Raw genomic sequence first — 15,410 nt, forward strand, 5'->3', positions numbered from 1 at the left:
TATTCGTTGAACCCAAATTGCAGAGTTGCCTGGAGCGGTGCTTGGCTTTTCCAGATTAAAATGACACCGGAGGGCGTCTTTTGGGACAAGCACTGGGTGTTGTATGGAAACTAATTTGACAATAAATTTCATATAACAAAAAAAATAATAAATAAATAAAATAAAATGACGCTGAATCCTCACACCCATTAAAACCCTGAATGTTTTTCCTTATGTAAAGTGCTTTTCCTAAAAGTTAGGAAAAGTTAAGCTCTTTCCTGAGATTACTGTATTAAGATGGCGGGGGAAAGCAGAGGTGATGCCAGTAACAGTCTTGAATGCCAAGTAGGGAATTTGGGCTTTATGCCATGAGGAAATGGTTAATGCTTCTAAACTAGGGAATGACACCTTAGGGGAAATTACTCTGAGAGCATTGAATAAAATGATTTGGTGTTGGGTAAAGAGTATAGTAAGAAAGATTGGTTAGGACACAATTTAAATATTCCACGGGGCGCCTGGGTGGCTCAGTCGGTTGAGCGGCCGACTTCGGCTCAGGTCATGATCTCGCGGTCTGTGAGTTCGAGCCCCGCGTCGGGCCCTGTGCTGACAGCTAGGAGCCTGGAGCTGCTTTGGATTCTGTGTGTCCCTCTCTCTCTGCCCCTCCCCCGCTCATGCTCTGTCCCTCTGTCAGAAATAAATAAAAACATTAAAAAAAAATTTCTTTTTAAATATTCCAGAGCAGAGGCCTCAGACATTCAAAGAATGATAGTAATATTGGCAGACCTGACATGAGGTCAAAAAATCTCTTACTGGCTACAAAGTGCTCATGGAAAGGGAGTAGAGTTTACCCGTCAGATGATAGTGTGTTTATCATACATTAGTAACCACTTCACGAAGTGATTCCTTAAGATGGTTGATAGTCTCACATATCACTCATAATAACGTGAATATAGAAATGTATCTTGGCCTAAAACACTTCAAGTGAAGTTTATTTATTTATTCCAACACAAACTCTTCAGTTTTGAGGGAGGAGGATAGAAAAATGAACTTGGGAAGCCAAGACGTGAATTTAAGAGCTCAGTGAAACAGAGATAAAATTTTGGCTTCAGCCTTTAGTTTATAAACATGTTAATAAGCTTTTTATACAAGGAGACTAGGAAATAGACGAATAGGAACACACTGGGCATTCCCTTGCAGGTCTGTGGGAACCAGAAGGCTCACCAGTTGTAGGTAAGTGTGGCTCACATTGCAGGTTATGCAGGGCAGAAGAAATCGTCTCATTATTTGTGTTCCCTTTATGACTGGAGACTCATCCACTCAAATATTGCCATGGTTTTCAGCAAGCGAGATCATTTAGGTTTGCCATCTCAGGGGCTATTAAGAAATATTGGGTGGACATCACTAGGTTCAAGTACTTGTTTACTTCTTTCATTTTTCTCTTTGCTGACCAAAGGAAATTACAAACCATTATGTGCAACCATTACAGATTTATGAGAGAAATAAATGACTCCTTTGATGGATTTAAGAATGCAGAAGGCTTAAGTGGATGCTTTCCTCAAAACATAATTCTATTTCCCACTTACAACTCTGACCCCTCTCGAACTCCCTCCTTCTTCGTAACTACTAATCCCGATGCAGAGAAAACAGAATGTTGAAGAAAAATAAGTTTCATATAACCCACCGCTACAATATGCAATTCCCCAAACACATTCATAATTGTATTCAATATCTGTGCACGTAAGGACAAGGTAAATTTCAGGGAAAATGTTAGTTCCCTAAAAATAAAGAATGACGTCTGAAAGCTCCTAAGTGGTACACCATGTCCCCCAAAGTATGACAGTTTTAATCAACTACATCTCATAGTGAGGAATCACTGAACATTTTTGAGTATGGAATTCTCCAATAGAAACTGGGAAGAGTTAAACTTCCCAAGCAGACTCAACATAGTTCAATTAAGCACTAAACAAATACTCTGCCAAATACACGGTTCTAGGAAATCTTGATCAGGTAGCACTAAGAAAGCCAATGATCGGTAGGGCAACCAATCGAGGTGCCAACGAAGCCAAGCCCTCTTAGCGCTAAGTAAAGAAGATGAGAGAAACTGAAGTGGAAAGAGAAGGGATGCGACCGAGTGCAAAAGGGGCCCGCAAATGCCTCCCATTCCTGCACGTGTGCCCTGTACACGGACTTTGTATCATGTGGAGGAGCCAGGCAAGCCTAGTGATGATGACAGACATGTGGCTATCATTCAGGCAGACACGGAGCAGCCACCAGATATACGTAGAGCCTCCCAACCCCAACTGAGCTAGTTTCGATGAGAAAAAACAAAAACAAAAAAACAAAACCCCCAGCCAACCCACAAAACTGTAAGAAACACAGCTATTGTTGTTTCAGGGCAAAGCTTTAAACAGCGTGTTGTGTGGCAAAAGTGAATACAGAAAGTGGTATGAGGGGGCACCTGGGTGGCTCGGTCGGTTCAGCGTCCGACTTCAGGTGATGATCTCACAGTTTGTGGGTTCGAGCCCCACATCAGGGGCTCTGAGCTATCAGCTCAGAGCCTGGAGCCTGGAACCTGCTTCAGATTCTGTCTCTCTCTCTCTCTCCCCCCACTCCCCTGCTCATGCTCTGTCTCCCAAAAATAAATGTTTAAAAAAAAAAGTGGTATCAGAACTGGAAAGCTGCTATAACAGCAACTTCAAATATGTAGCACTCACTTGGGACCAGGTGGGAGACAGAGACTGGAAAGGTGGCAAAAATAAATGGTAGCCAAAACTGAGGACATTGTGAATAAATTGTTAGCAGGGGGCTAGAAAATCCGTGGAGGATCTGCTACAGCACCCTGGAACAATGGAGTCTGGGTCATACAGTAGGGACACGATGGCAAAACTGTTGTCTGTGATAATTTGGAAGACAGGAAATTTACCTAATGATCTTGTAGGTTTGGCTACAGAGCTTCTCAGGCAAAAGGTTAAAGGAGTATTTTCTTTTGATTTTTGGTTGCATATGACAAGGCACAAAAAAGAGAGATGGGCTAAAGAGAGAACTATAGTTTTGCTGCAGAATTCTATAGGCATTATAAAGGAGCCAGGAGTTAAGAGCTTAGAAAATAAAACGATTTCATATCTCTGGGCTTTCAAAGTAAAAGATTAAAAGAGTCTCAAAATAAGAACTGATATTGGGGTAAAGATCCAAATAAAGGGTGTGGCTGAAAGACCCTTTGGTAAACTGCTGAATGCTATAGTGGTACATAGAATCTTAAGGATGTCGTATCACAGCAGCCTGACATGCAGCCCGAAGTTGAAAGTGGCCTTCTCAAAAGGAGTTGGTGATATGGCCTGCAGGGCATAGAGTAGGCCCAAATTAGATTCCTAGAAAGCCCACAAGTATGTGTGTGTGTGTGTGTGTGTGTGTGTGTGTGTGTGTGTATAGACATATATATATATTTTTTTATTTTATTAATTTATTTTGAGAGAGAGAGCGCATGTGCACAAGCAGGGGAGGGAGAGAGAGAATCCCAAGCAGGCTCCACAATGCCAGTGCAGACCCCAGCGCAGGGCTTGAACTCACAAACTGGGAGATCATGACCTGAGCCGAGATCAAGAGTTGGATGCTTAACTGACTGAGCCACCCAGGCGCCCAAAGACCACAAGTTTTTAAGAGAGTTGCACTAGCTAAATTCTGGCCAAACTTGGACTAAAACAGAAACAACTCAAAATAAAAAGATTCCTCTGGGCCCCCAATTTTCTACATGCAAGAAGCAAGCTGAGAAAGCAACCCAAATACAAACGTGAGCTGTTGTTTATTGAAGTGGGAGGGAGGGAGAAGAAAGAGCCCTGAAGGCCATAAACCCCCTTTCTCTGAGAAGAGCCTGAAAGGACAATAAGCAAGAGAGTCAACTTTAGGAAAAACTACTGGCCCTTATCAAAAAATGCTCCCTGCTTCTTGAGAAGAGGCAACCTGGCAACATGTGCCTGGCTAAACTTCAGAACTGCTGTGGACAATTTTTTTTTAAGTATTAGCAAAAGTTTATTATTCTGATTGTTCCTTTTTTTTTCTTTTAGAGTAATCTCGGGGTGCCTGAGTGGCTCAGTCAGTTGGGCATCCGATTTTGGCTCAGGTCATGATCTCGTGGGTTGTGAGTTCGAGCCCCACATCCGGCTCTGTGCTGATGGCTAGGAGCCTGAAGCCTCCTTCAGATTCTGTGTCTCCCTCTCTCTCTCTGCCCCTATCCCAACTGCCCTCTGTCTCTCTCTCTCTCTCTCTCTCTCTCTCTGTCAAAAGTAAATAAACATTATATATATCATATATATTATATATCATATATATTATATTATACATTTTATATTATATTATACATTTTATATTATTTATATTATATTATATTATATAAATGAATAACCTCTACATCCAACAAGGGACTTGAACTCACAACTCCAAGATCAAGAGGTGCATGCTCTACCGACTGAGACAGCCAAGTGTTTCTCTGATTATTACTTCTTAAGAACTTTAGTATACAGGGGTGCCTGGGTGGCTCAGTCGGTTAAGCGGCCGACTTCGGCTCAGGTCATGATCTCGCGGTCCGTGAGTTCGAGCCCCGCGTCGGGCTCTGTGCTGACAGCTCAGAGCCTGGAGCCTGTTTCAGATTCTGTGTCTCCCTCTCTCTGACCCTCCCCTGTTCATGCTCTGCCTCTCCCTGTCTCAAAAGTAAATAAAACGTTAAAAAAAATAATTTAAAAAAAAAAAAAGAACTTTAGTATATAAAGTGTTCCAGGGGTGAGGGCTTTGTTCCCTAGGGATTGAAGGTAGAACCACAACAAAATAGCCTGCCCGAAATAGCAGTTCTATTCTTGCTTAGATCTTAAGAAGGTGGTCACTTTCCACATTAGAAAACTATGTGAGATTTAAACAAATAAAAAATAAAATTTAAAAAAAGAAAGAAAGAAAACTATGTGAGGCCACCCATTTTAGTTAGCAACCTTTGAATTCCAGATTATCAGAACAACAGGCTTTGATGAAAATTGTGCCAGTTTCACTAATTTGAATTGCAGTTTTTTTCTTCCCTGCCCCATTTATACATGCTAGTTGTTTGCACCCCAAAATCCTCATCTGAGTTTCCTACCTCATCTCTTATGTTGAATAGAAAGGGGTTTGTGTTGGTAGTTCCGGGGGGAAGATAAGAGGCTCTCTGAAAGTAGTATTTATTAACTATAAACAGAAATATCACAGTTTTTCCCAGAATTCTACCTCCCTAATTACTTTAAGTCATATCCATTATACACCTCAAAGGTCCGCTGAGAAAGTAGCAGCAAATCGCATTAATCTGGCCAAGTACAAGAGCACAAGTTCAGGCCCAGTGTCCCTGGCACTATGATTAAGGATACAAAGAGCGAGGAAGGTAGGACTTCAGCTGTGAGTGTTTATTGGGTTACCCTGTCCCCCTCTCTCTATCTGACACAGGGTGTGAGGCCAGACAACTTCAAGAGGTACTGCACCTGAGAAGCCGCATGCAGAGAGCCTCATCCATACCTGGACTAGCTGTGTATCATAAGATCCTGGACTTTGATCCTGATACCTTAGGATAAAATTACAGGGGTGGGGGGCGAGGGAGGGGAGGGGAAGAGTCCTGTGATATGAATAAGCAGATTTGACAAATAGGAGAAATGTGAATGATTTGCAGCCAGAAGGCAGACTGGTAAACTGTTAAAAAAAAAATAGCCACATATTCCTGCCATCCCTGAACGCAAGCCCTTTTCCTATATGACTTTACAACTCAGCCCATCAAGAGATGGAATCTACTCTTCTGGTAAATCTGAATTTGACCATGTGATTTCCTTTAGCAGATAGCACACTGGCAGGCATGATCTAAGTAGAGGCTTAGAAAGTGCCAGTACATTGGGGCTTGCCCTCTGTTGCTACTTGGAATTTTTTCTGCTACCATGTAAAGGAGCCTGGGCTAGCCTGGGGGACGGTGAGAGCTACATGGCTGTCATGAAGAGCAAGTCAGAAACAGACACAGAACACCTCCCATCCTGTGAGGGAAGATTTCTCAGACCACATTCAGCTTGGCCTAGCCAGCCCAGACCAGAAGAGCTCCCAACCCCCACAGAACAGTGGGAAATAATCCATTAAATTTAGGTATGGTTTTTAGTCAGAAAAATTGCATGGATAAATGGGGTTCTTCCTAAAGAATCTTCTTCTTTGACATTATAACGAGCAGAAAAGATGAAGGAACCTGTGACACAGAGCAAGATTTTACAGAACAGCTTCTAAAAGAAATTGGAAAGAGGAAAGCAAAGGGACAATTACGGAGAGGGAAACAAAAGACAATATAACTGACACATCCAGAATTTGGTCTTTAAAATAAAAGCTGGGGGCGCCTGGGTGGCTCAGTCGGTTAAGCGCCCAACTTCAGGTCAGATCATGATCTCATGGTTCATGAGTTCAAGCCCTGCGTTGAGCTCTGTGCTGACAGCTCAGAGCCCGGAGCCTGATTCAGATTCTGTGTCTCCCTCTCTCTCTGCCCCTCCCTGACTCAAGCTCTGGCTCTGTCTCTCTCTCTCTCTTTCAAAAATAAACAAATGTTTAAAAAATTAACTAATTAATTAATTAATTGAAAGTCAGCCAGGAATCTACAAATTTTCAGTTCATGCATCAACAGTCTTACATGCTACAGTAATGGACAACTGGACAACCTCAGTTTAGATGAGTAGATCATTAAATTGTGCACATCATTTTATAATACTAAGGTAGGAAAATTATTTGATATTTCTGGAAAAATTTGCACCAAGAAGGGGAGAAATGAAAAGGATTGTAGTATTTTACATAACAAAAATTATTCAGATTATCTTATTTCCTTGAGTCTTCTAATTAATCAAGAATATGTATATTTTTTTTTAATTTATTTATTTATTTCGAGAGAGAGAGGGATTGAAAGCCCACATGCAAATGCAAGCAAGAAGAGAAGCAGAGAAAGAGAGAGAGAGAGAATCCCAAGCAGGTTCTGAATGCTGTCAGTGCAAAGCCTGATGCGGGGCTTGAACCCCACGAACCGTGAGATCATGATCTGAGCTGAATTCAAGAGTCAGACGCAGAACCAACTGAGCCACCCAGGTGCCCCCAAGAATATATTTTAATTAATAGATTGCTCTCAACAAGTCTCAGGACCTTTCTACTTGCTCTTCTGTCTGTCACACTCTTCCCCTGTGCATTTCCATGCTTCAAATGTCACCTTCTGGTGATGCTTTTCCTGACCACCCTTTTTGAATTGTAAACTATCTCCTATTTCCTTTCCCTGCTTTATTTTTCTTTGTACTTAAAAACCTCCCACGTACTATATAACTTACTTACTTGTTTGGCTTAGACCTCTCCCCCACTAGAATGTAAATTTCACGAACACAGGGACTTTTTTCTGTTTTTCTCATTGTTGTGTTCTAAACACCCAAAAAACTGACAGGCTCATGGTGGGCCCTCCATAAATATTCACTGATTCCTTCGTCATTGCATTGCTCTTTGGTGTTGTATCAGCGGATACTTGTGGTTTTCATTGCCAAAACAAAACAAAACACACTGTGACCTAGATATGGTATCCTGTTCACAGCAGTAGTCAATACGTTCAAAAAGAGGTAAAACTTCAGTAGGAACCAAGCCACTTGCTCAGAGAATCATAAGGAAATAGAGAACTGCAAAACTCCTGTGATGATCTGTTTGTGCCCTGAAGCATGAGATTCTATTACCTTTATCTTAATATTCGTAACTGCAGTAATATGACTAGTCATAAAATTATCTAGCCCTTTCTAATTCATCCGTTGACTAAATCTATGACCTCCCAGGGTAGTAAATTCCACAGGTTGGCCATACACTGGGTGAAGAAATATTTTCCTTACGCTTTTTTTACTCTACATTTGTATCAGCCATTAATTTTGCAAAATGAGTGACCCTCGTCTTAATAGTTGGAAGACACAAAATTACGTAAATTGAGCCTGCAATAAGGATGTCATCTTAGTCATTTTGTATGGTCGTGTTCCATGTATCATGTGAACATGTGGCTGTGTTCAAAGGGTAGAAATAGCTAATTGTGCTCCCGTTAGGCTTTTACCTTCTTAGGCGTACAGAAAGGACATGTCAGAATAGAGATAAAGGGAAAAGGAGAAAAGGAAAACAAATAAACAAGGAACAAGGATCACTATCCAGATTGCAGATCACTATCGTTCTACTTGGGTTCTTTAAAATTACTATGGCCGAAGATGGTAAGGAAAATTGATGCAATCAGTTTGAAAGCTGAGTTTTTCCTGGGCAACCATAACAAGCATTTGACTACTTCTATCCCTTAGGTTAGAAGCAAACAAAAGAAGGATTTGTTCTTGACAGGATCTTATTCTTAAGGCTAAGGTTGCCTTTAAAACCTATTAACGAAGTCTTTTCTAACACAATGACTGCATGGGATTTGGGTGTGTGTGTCGTTTTTCACAGGCTGTAGTCCGTTTTCGTTGAAATGGGTAAGGTCAGCTAATAAGGGGCAGTCTACTGCCCACTGCATGATTAATCAGGTTGGGGGCCTCAGTGGGATTAAGCCTTGGAATAAGAAGGGATTGTTTGTTTGTTTGTTTATGTATTTTTTCATCTTTTAGCTTTGGCAGTTCAGAAGAACGTTACTCATTGTACTCATTACAAATTTTTGTAAGAACACAAGATTCTCCATTATTTAAGGTTAGACGTCCAACTAAGTCTTGTAGGGATTACATACAGTTTTAATAGAGAGCCAGAAATGGTAGACATATGGGTGTGAGACGGTGAAGCATTTTGGCACCTGGGGTTTTTAGGAGATGAGAAGTGCGCCCACTGAAAAACAGTTAATATTGCAAATTATAATACACTGTTTATCGATATCTATGCGGGTTGGCACACATGCATTAGAAAAAAAATCATCGTAGCTGGAAAGGATTTTGCAATCATCTGGTACAATGTGAACATTTTACAAAAGAAGAAATGAGAGCTAGAGAAGAGATGTATTCATGATAACAGAGCGACGTAGTGGAAAGCACAAAGGTCAGGCAATAGTGCTGGCTTCCATCAATGGCCGACAATTGGGGTCTCCATCGTATCTTCAAGAGGAGGACCTTTTGACATGTGACCAACGGCTGGTCACTTCAAGATTCCATTCCAGGCCAGAGAAATGTGCTCCTCTTTCTCAAGATCTGGAACAGCAAAAGGACTACTTCACTTTGGGCATAATCAGTCAGAAAAGCAACTTCTAAATGTACAAGGCAAGGGTTGCGCTCGCACCCCTTCCTTTGTGACCCCCTGCCCCAACCTCAGCTAAAAGATGACCAGAGTAACTACAGTCTTTTCAGTAGTGCACCTTCAGTGCATATGACAACACTGATGAGAATGTTGATCAAATACCTACTAAAATATTACTTCCAAACCCACATGATTCCAGTTTTCTTTACACTTTGGCACATAATTATAACTTTAGGTCACATATTATGAGTCTGGCCGGAGGCTTGGAATCATGCCACTGTTGCTTCTACTATTACTAATTCTCTATTCTTTAGAGATATTTTTATGCTTTGTGCGTCATTCTGTCACATGGAGTATGTTGTAATGAGTATATTTATGAGTCCAGCCATTGGGAGTGGGGACTGATGTATTATGTAGCCTTGCACCTCGTGTGCAGCTGAATTATAACGCAGACCTTAACAGCCAAGAAGTCTGTGTTCAGAGAAAAAAAAAAAGAATTTCCAAACATAAACCATGTTCTTGGCACTAGCCTCGAATACTGGACATTCATAACCCACAAATGCCCAGACTATAAATTTGCAAGTTGCTTTAATATGGCAGTAAAAGTCACTCTTCTGAAAGCTGCACTTGTAAAATATTTATAAATTCACATGGTTGTTCCTGGCAAATAACTACATCTGTCAGCTCTGTCTTTTTGCTCCCAAAGCAGCGGAGTTGTGTCCTGTGTAATTCACGATATGTTCATAAAAAATTATTTTGGAAAACTCAAGATGGAAGATATTTTGTTCTAGGGGGAAATAGATCTGCTCCTTCAATGGTTTGTGTTACTGTTTGATCTCCTGAGATTTTTTTCTCATCAAGACTTTTTCTCTGAACAAGTTTTCCTTTTATTGGACTTATCTAGTTTCCAAATTAGCAAGCTACCTCTTATGGGGTTGTCTTAAAAATCCCATATTAATACATGCAACACAGTGGACTTTTTCAGTCCCGAGGTCAATATGTATCAGTGCCATATGATGAAGAAATGTTCTAGGTATATTATTATCTCCCTACAGTATTTAGGAGACATTTCTCTAGGGAGATGTCCATATAGACTGTCCAGATAGTTGTTTGTGTATTTTTAAGATAGGAGAAAAATAAAAAGAGAAGAGACACCAGATTACATTTTCATACAGATGTATGCCATCTAGGGTTATTCTTTTCAGCGTCTTGTTTCTGAAAAACACAGACAAACAAACAAAAAAAATGCCCTCTGAAATCACACCTACGAACAGGCTGAGTACTTGACAATAAAATGGGCCATTGTATTTACGTTTATATAATTTTTACGGACATCTAGCTTTTCCTTCCCTCTTCTCCAACAAAAGAAAAAAAGGATTTAGATTGTTTCTAATTGCAATAGATTTGTTATACAGACAGAAGAGTTAAAGGTGAGATCAAAAATATAAAACACCATGTAATACTATGGTCCTTATTAACTTTTTCTGGATAACGCATCCCCTTCAGAATCTGGTGAAAACTTTGGGTTCTTTCTACAGAAAAATACATACACAACACACACACCTTTGCATACAAATTCAGATGTTCAGAGACCACCAATACTATTTCATAGTCTACCAGAGAGGAAGGAGAAAGAAACTGTGTATCAGAAAATTGGAAGAAAATGATCAGTACCACTAGGCATAGAATTTAACTCTAATCTTTGTAACACGGCAAAAAGGAAAATTCAATGGGTTGTGTAGATCTCAGTGTTTAATAGAGGAATACACACCAGGTTTTCAGGAGATACATTTTAAGAGGAAGTTGTCAGGTAGATGGATCTTTGATTAATAATTAAACATTCAATGAACAATGTCTTTAACAGCAGTTTTACAAAGGTGTAAACCTATTTTTCACGTGGCCATTTCTACATTGTTCCCTTAATAAATCCTGAGGATATCCTTATTAAATAGTAATTTTTATGAGCGGTTACACCAACTGAGCCTAGGTAATCTGGCTTCTGTATCTGACCTGACATAGCAGAGAGTGATTTTCCTCTAGAGAAAGCTCCAGTATTCATAAGGCACAATGTGTCCGCAGTGGCCTTCCCTGAACTACACCTAGAAACTGCAGCCTCAGCAGGGCCTCTGGGAAACTGTCCAGATTCACCGACCCACATACCTGGTGGGCCTCCGTGGAAAGAAGGTAACTCTAAGCAAGCAACAGATACATGACTTTAAGAGGTAGAACTAAAAACTACAAATAGGTCAGAGTGGGACTGAAGTCTTGTCTGCCGTGATTTCTGCACATTGTAGGGAACTGTATGGTTTATGTGTTGATCTTTTCTCAGCCAGAAAGCTGTGCCAGTCAGGCATATCACCTGGGAACGGGAGAGAACTGATTTTGGACCAACTCATCCATCACCAAGGAAAAGAGATGCTGGTCAGGGAATTGCAAAGCTAAGGAAGGAAGAGTATTATTAGATCACTAGCTGGAAATGGATTGCCTGATTATATTGACCCATCAAACACTATTCTGGTGATTAGCAGCCCAAATCATACACATATACATATAATTTTTTTCAAAGAGATTGCCACCTAAGCTTCCTTAAAGCACTACGGCATGATGCCTTACCAAGTCAGAAGAGCACAATTTCTTGATCAGATACTTAAGACAGAAAGACCTGGTATCATCTGTGTAAATAAGGTCAGAACAGCTATTGTTTCCCTCCACACATAGAGGGTGGGTTTGGAGATTTGCTTTGTGGCATTCAGTCAATTTTGTTCCAACATTTGGGCCTGGAGGGCCTGGGCTGCATGTTCGTACCAGTGCTTGGGGCATATTCAGGGGCTAGAAAAGTTTAAGAGCAGCAGCCTTCTCCAGAACTTTCTGTTGAGTGACATCTGGGGTAAATTAAGTTTCTGTTCAGTCTTGGCTTTGGCTACAGATGTGGAGGTGTAAATGTGCTTTCCAGGAACAGTAGATTATATGGTCATGATGTAGACCACTTTTATTAGGAGCTCAAGTACCACATTTCCAGAAATATGAAGAATGACAGCAAGGAAAAAAGCCTTTAGAGCTTAAATTACAACCACATCTAATGAACTCAGAGGTGTTTTTCACTTACCAGGGTATTGCTTTTCAACTCCTGTAGCTTAAATGAATCTAGTGATCATAACAGTAAATATGGGTTCCAGAGGTATCCCAAGAGGTATCATTAGTCACATATTACATCCTTTTCTAATTTGTACACTTTCCATGTTTCAGGGTTTCACAGGACTGCTGAAACCTCCAGAATTTCATGTTTCCCTCAGCAGTCTACAATAACCCTTAGTCTGAATGACATGTATTATTTCCTCAGCAAACATGTGATGTGGGAAGCTTAGTAAAAGATTTATTATAAGAAACGGCTCGATGTTTTATTTCCTCCCTTAATTGAATACATTATTGCTCTGTGTTTAGAAATGCTGTGTTGATGTATTACACCTTGGAACAACTATGCGCATGCCATCTGCGGCAGGAAGGTTTATTAGACTACAAATCAGGATACAGATGTTGGCGGGAAAGCTATGTATGCTAAGTCATGATACATTACAGCACATTTTAAATCTGTAAACCGTGGTGGTCCAGCAGGTTTTTATTTTTTTAAAAATTAGATATTGGTACTTATGAAAATGAAGGAACTAGAAACCCTCTCTTTCATCACACAGACGATAGGTAAAGTGATAAGCCGCTGGGGTGGTTGCTATGTCCCTGTAGACGGGAAAAAGGACTAAGTAACTCCAAAAGAAAAATCTCACCTTCTTATCCCTTAATACTAGCTTTAAGATCCATATTTAAAGTCAGCACTCAGAAGCAAATGAGCAGATACATCTTTCGGAAGTGTAAATGATCACATATTTATTGATCCATTTCACAAATTTAAATTTTCATCCATTTATTCAAAGAGCATTTATTGAGTACCTGCTACTTGCTAGGTGATACTGTGCTCTGGGGTTTTATTAAAATGAGACTCACTTGTATTATTTTGATGCAAGAGGAGCTGTTGTTCCAACTATTTCAAGTTCAGTCCTCATAATGGACAAGCTGCCTCCAGAAAGTTTACAAGAATATACCAACTACTTCACTGGTCAAAAGGATTAACAGGCTAGAGCTTGGCCAGGGCAGCCGCCAGAATTGCTTTCCTGAGAGATGATGTGATTCTCTTCCATTGGATTCTCAAAAATATAACTCAGTTGTATCAGTCTTAAATAAATAAAATCCAGGATGCTCACACGTTCAAGAGGGATTAGTGTTCTGCAGATCAATTGATCTTCTGCACGCTTCTTAAAGTATCTGGGGGAAGCATTAACAACACTTTGTTCTGACCTACTTGCCGGTCATCCAAGGCTCTTCCAGCTCTCCATAAATACATTTGTGTTTTATTCATCATGCTTATTCTGTAATAAAGACCTAACATTACTGGCATTTACAACTGGGAGGCTGAAGAACTTTTAAAAGTTAGATTACAGGGGTGCCTGGGTGGCTCGGTCAGTTAAGCTTCCAACTTCGGCTCAGGTCATGATCTCACGGTTTGTGGGTTCGAGCCCCGTGTCGGACTCCATGCTGACAGCTCAGAACCTGGAGCCTGCTTTGGATTCTGTATCTCCCTCTCTCTGTCCCTCCCCTGCTCGCCCCCCCCCTCAAAAATAAATAAACATTTTTTAAAAAATTTTAATGAGATTATATATGCCCTTTAAGTAGGGTATAGATTTTCAAAACAAAGTGGTCTTTTTTTCCCCTGGAAATATTCAGAAGAGAGTTTGCCTTTGGTTGGGCAGCACAGGCAAATGCAACAATTCAAGAGACCACTATAAAAACGCACATGTCACCACCACAAAAAGGAGAACATCTTACTTTCTCTTAAGCAGAGTTAAATGGGTGATTATTATTAACCATCTATTACATTTGAATAACAGTTAAGTTTCATGGCACTGTCACATGCAGTGTCTCATTTGTCACAAAGGAGGGTATGTATTCATCCATTCCTCAAACTTTCATGAATGCCTACTAGGTGCCAGGCATCTGACTCTGTACTAGGGACACTATGGTGAATAAGACACATTCTCAGCAAGCTTACTTTCTGGTTGAAGGGTAAGATATAAGCCATTAGATCGTTCTAACATGTTATAAAGCAGATATGATGAAGTATTGAAACAACACGAGCTAGCTTCATTTTACAGAAAAACAAACTGTGCGGTACTAATGTTAACAGCCTAGGATAGTTTTAAAAGTTAAATGAGAAATTGTATGTACCTAACACAATGTCAGCCCATAGTAAGCACTCCATAAATGTTATTGCTAAAGAGGTAGCATGAGTAACAGGAGCATGGCCTCTGTCAAACTTTTTGTCTTGAATCCTGGCTCTGACACCTCTTAGTTGTGTGGCCTTGGGAGAGTAATAGAATCAATCTAGGTTTCAGTTTCCCCAGGACTAAGATGGGAATACCAAGTGTACCATTTACTAGGGTTGTTATTGTGAGGATTAATTTGACGTACATGCTCAAAAAATGGTATGCTTAGTAAAGATCAAAGCTGGGAGGAGGTCTGAAAACTTTCAATCACACCAAACCCCTAGTTGACTTCTCACAAAATAAAGACATTATGAGCATAAAGATCGACAGGCCCTTAAGTTTTACTATGGCAGAGGAGAGCCCCCTGCAAAGAGTTCAAGACGGGAGAAGGCAGCAAAGGATATTTAGCATCTTGGGGATTTAGGGAAAAACTGGCCCAAAAGAGAGAGAGAGCATGGCACTAGTAAGGGTTGGGTAATGGGACTTGGGTGGGAGTCAGAGTGGACACAACAGAGAGAAATGGCTTTAAGAAGAGAGGAGGGATATGTCATCCACACATCTTGTATTCTTCTGGCATTAGGTGAGAAATAATCTTTTAATATGTCTGATCCATATTTTGTAAGTGAGGACATTATTTTTTATTAAATAACTCCTAAAATGTTATGAATGGAACTTAACTAAGTAAGAGTATCCAAAATACACCAATAATGACCTTTGAAGATATCTGATAGAAATATGGGCTCTTTGGGGCGCCTGGGTTCTCAGTCAGTTAAGTGTCTGACCCTTCATTTGGGTTCAGGTCACGATCTCACCTTCATGAGATTGAGCCCCATGTTGGACTCTGCACTGACAGCACAGAGCCTGCCTGGGATTCTCTGT

The 15,410-nt window shown here is 40.4% G+C and overlaps 1 protein-coding gene across 1 annotated transcript in view; it reads right to left on the reverse strand.

The window, feature by feature from the left end:
- Positions 1-8,837: 8,837 nt before the first annotated feature.
- The window catches only part of LOC122236343 (collagen alpha-1(I) chain-like), a 127,743-nt gene continuing 121,170 nt past the window's right edge, over positions 8,838-15,410 (reverse strand). The window contains exon 5 of the mRNA XM_042977214.1: positions 8,838-9,173. The gene's annotated coding sequence lies outside the window, so the exon portion shown is untranslated. The remainder of the gene's footprint in view (positions 9,174-15,410) is intronic.

The sequence above is a fragment of the Panthera tigris genome, chromosome A2 (assembly GCF_018350195.1).
Source record: "Panthera tigris isolate Pti1 chromosome A2, P.tigris_Pti1_mat1.1, whole genome shotgun sequence".
NCBI lineage: Eukaryota > Metazoa > Chordata > Mammalia > Carnivora > Felidae > Panthera > Panthera tigris.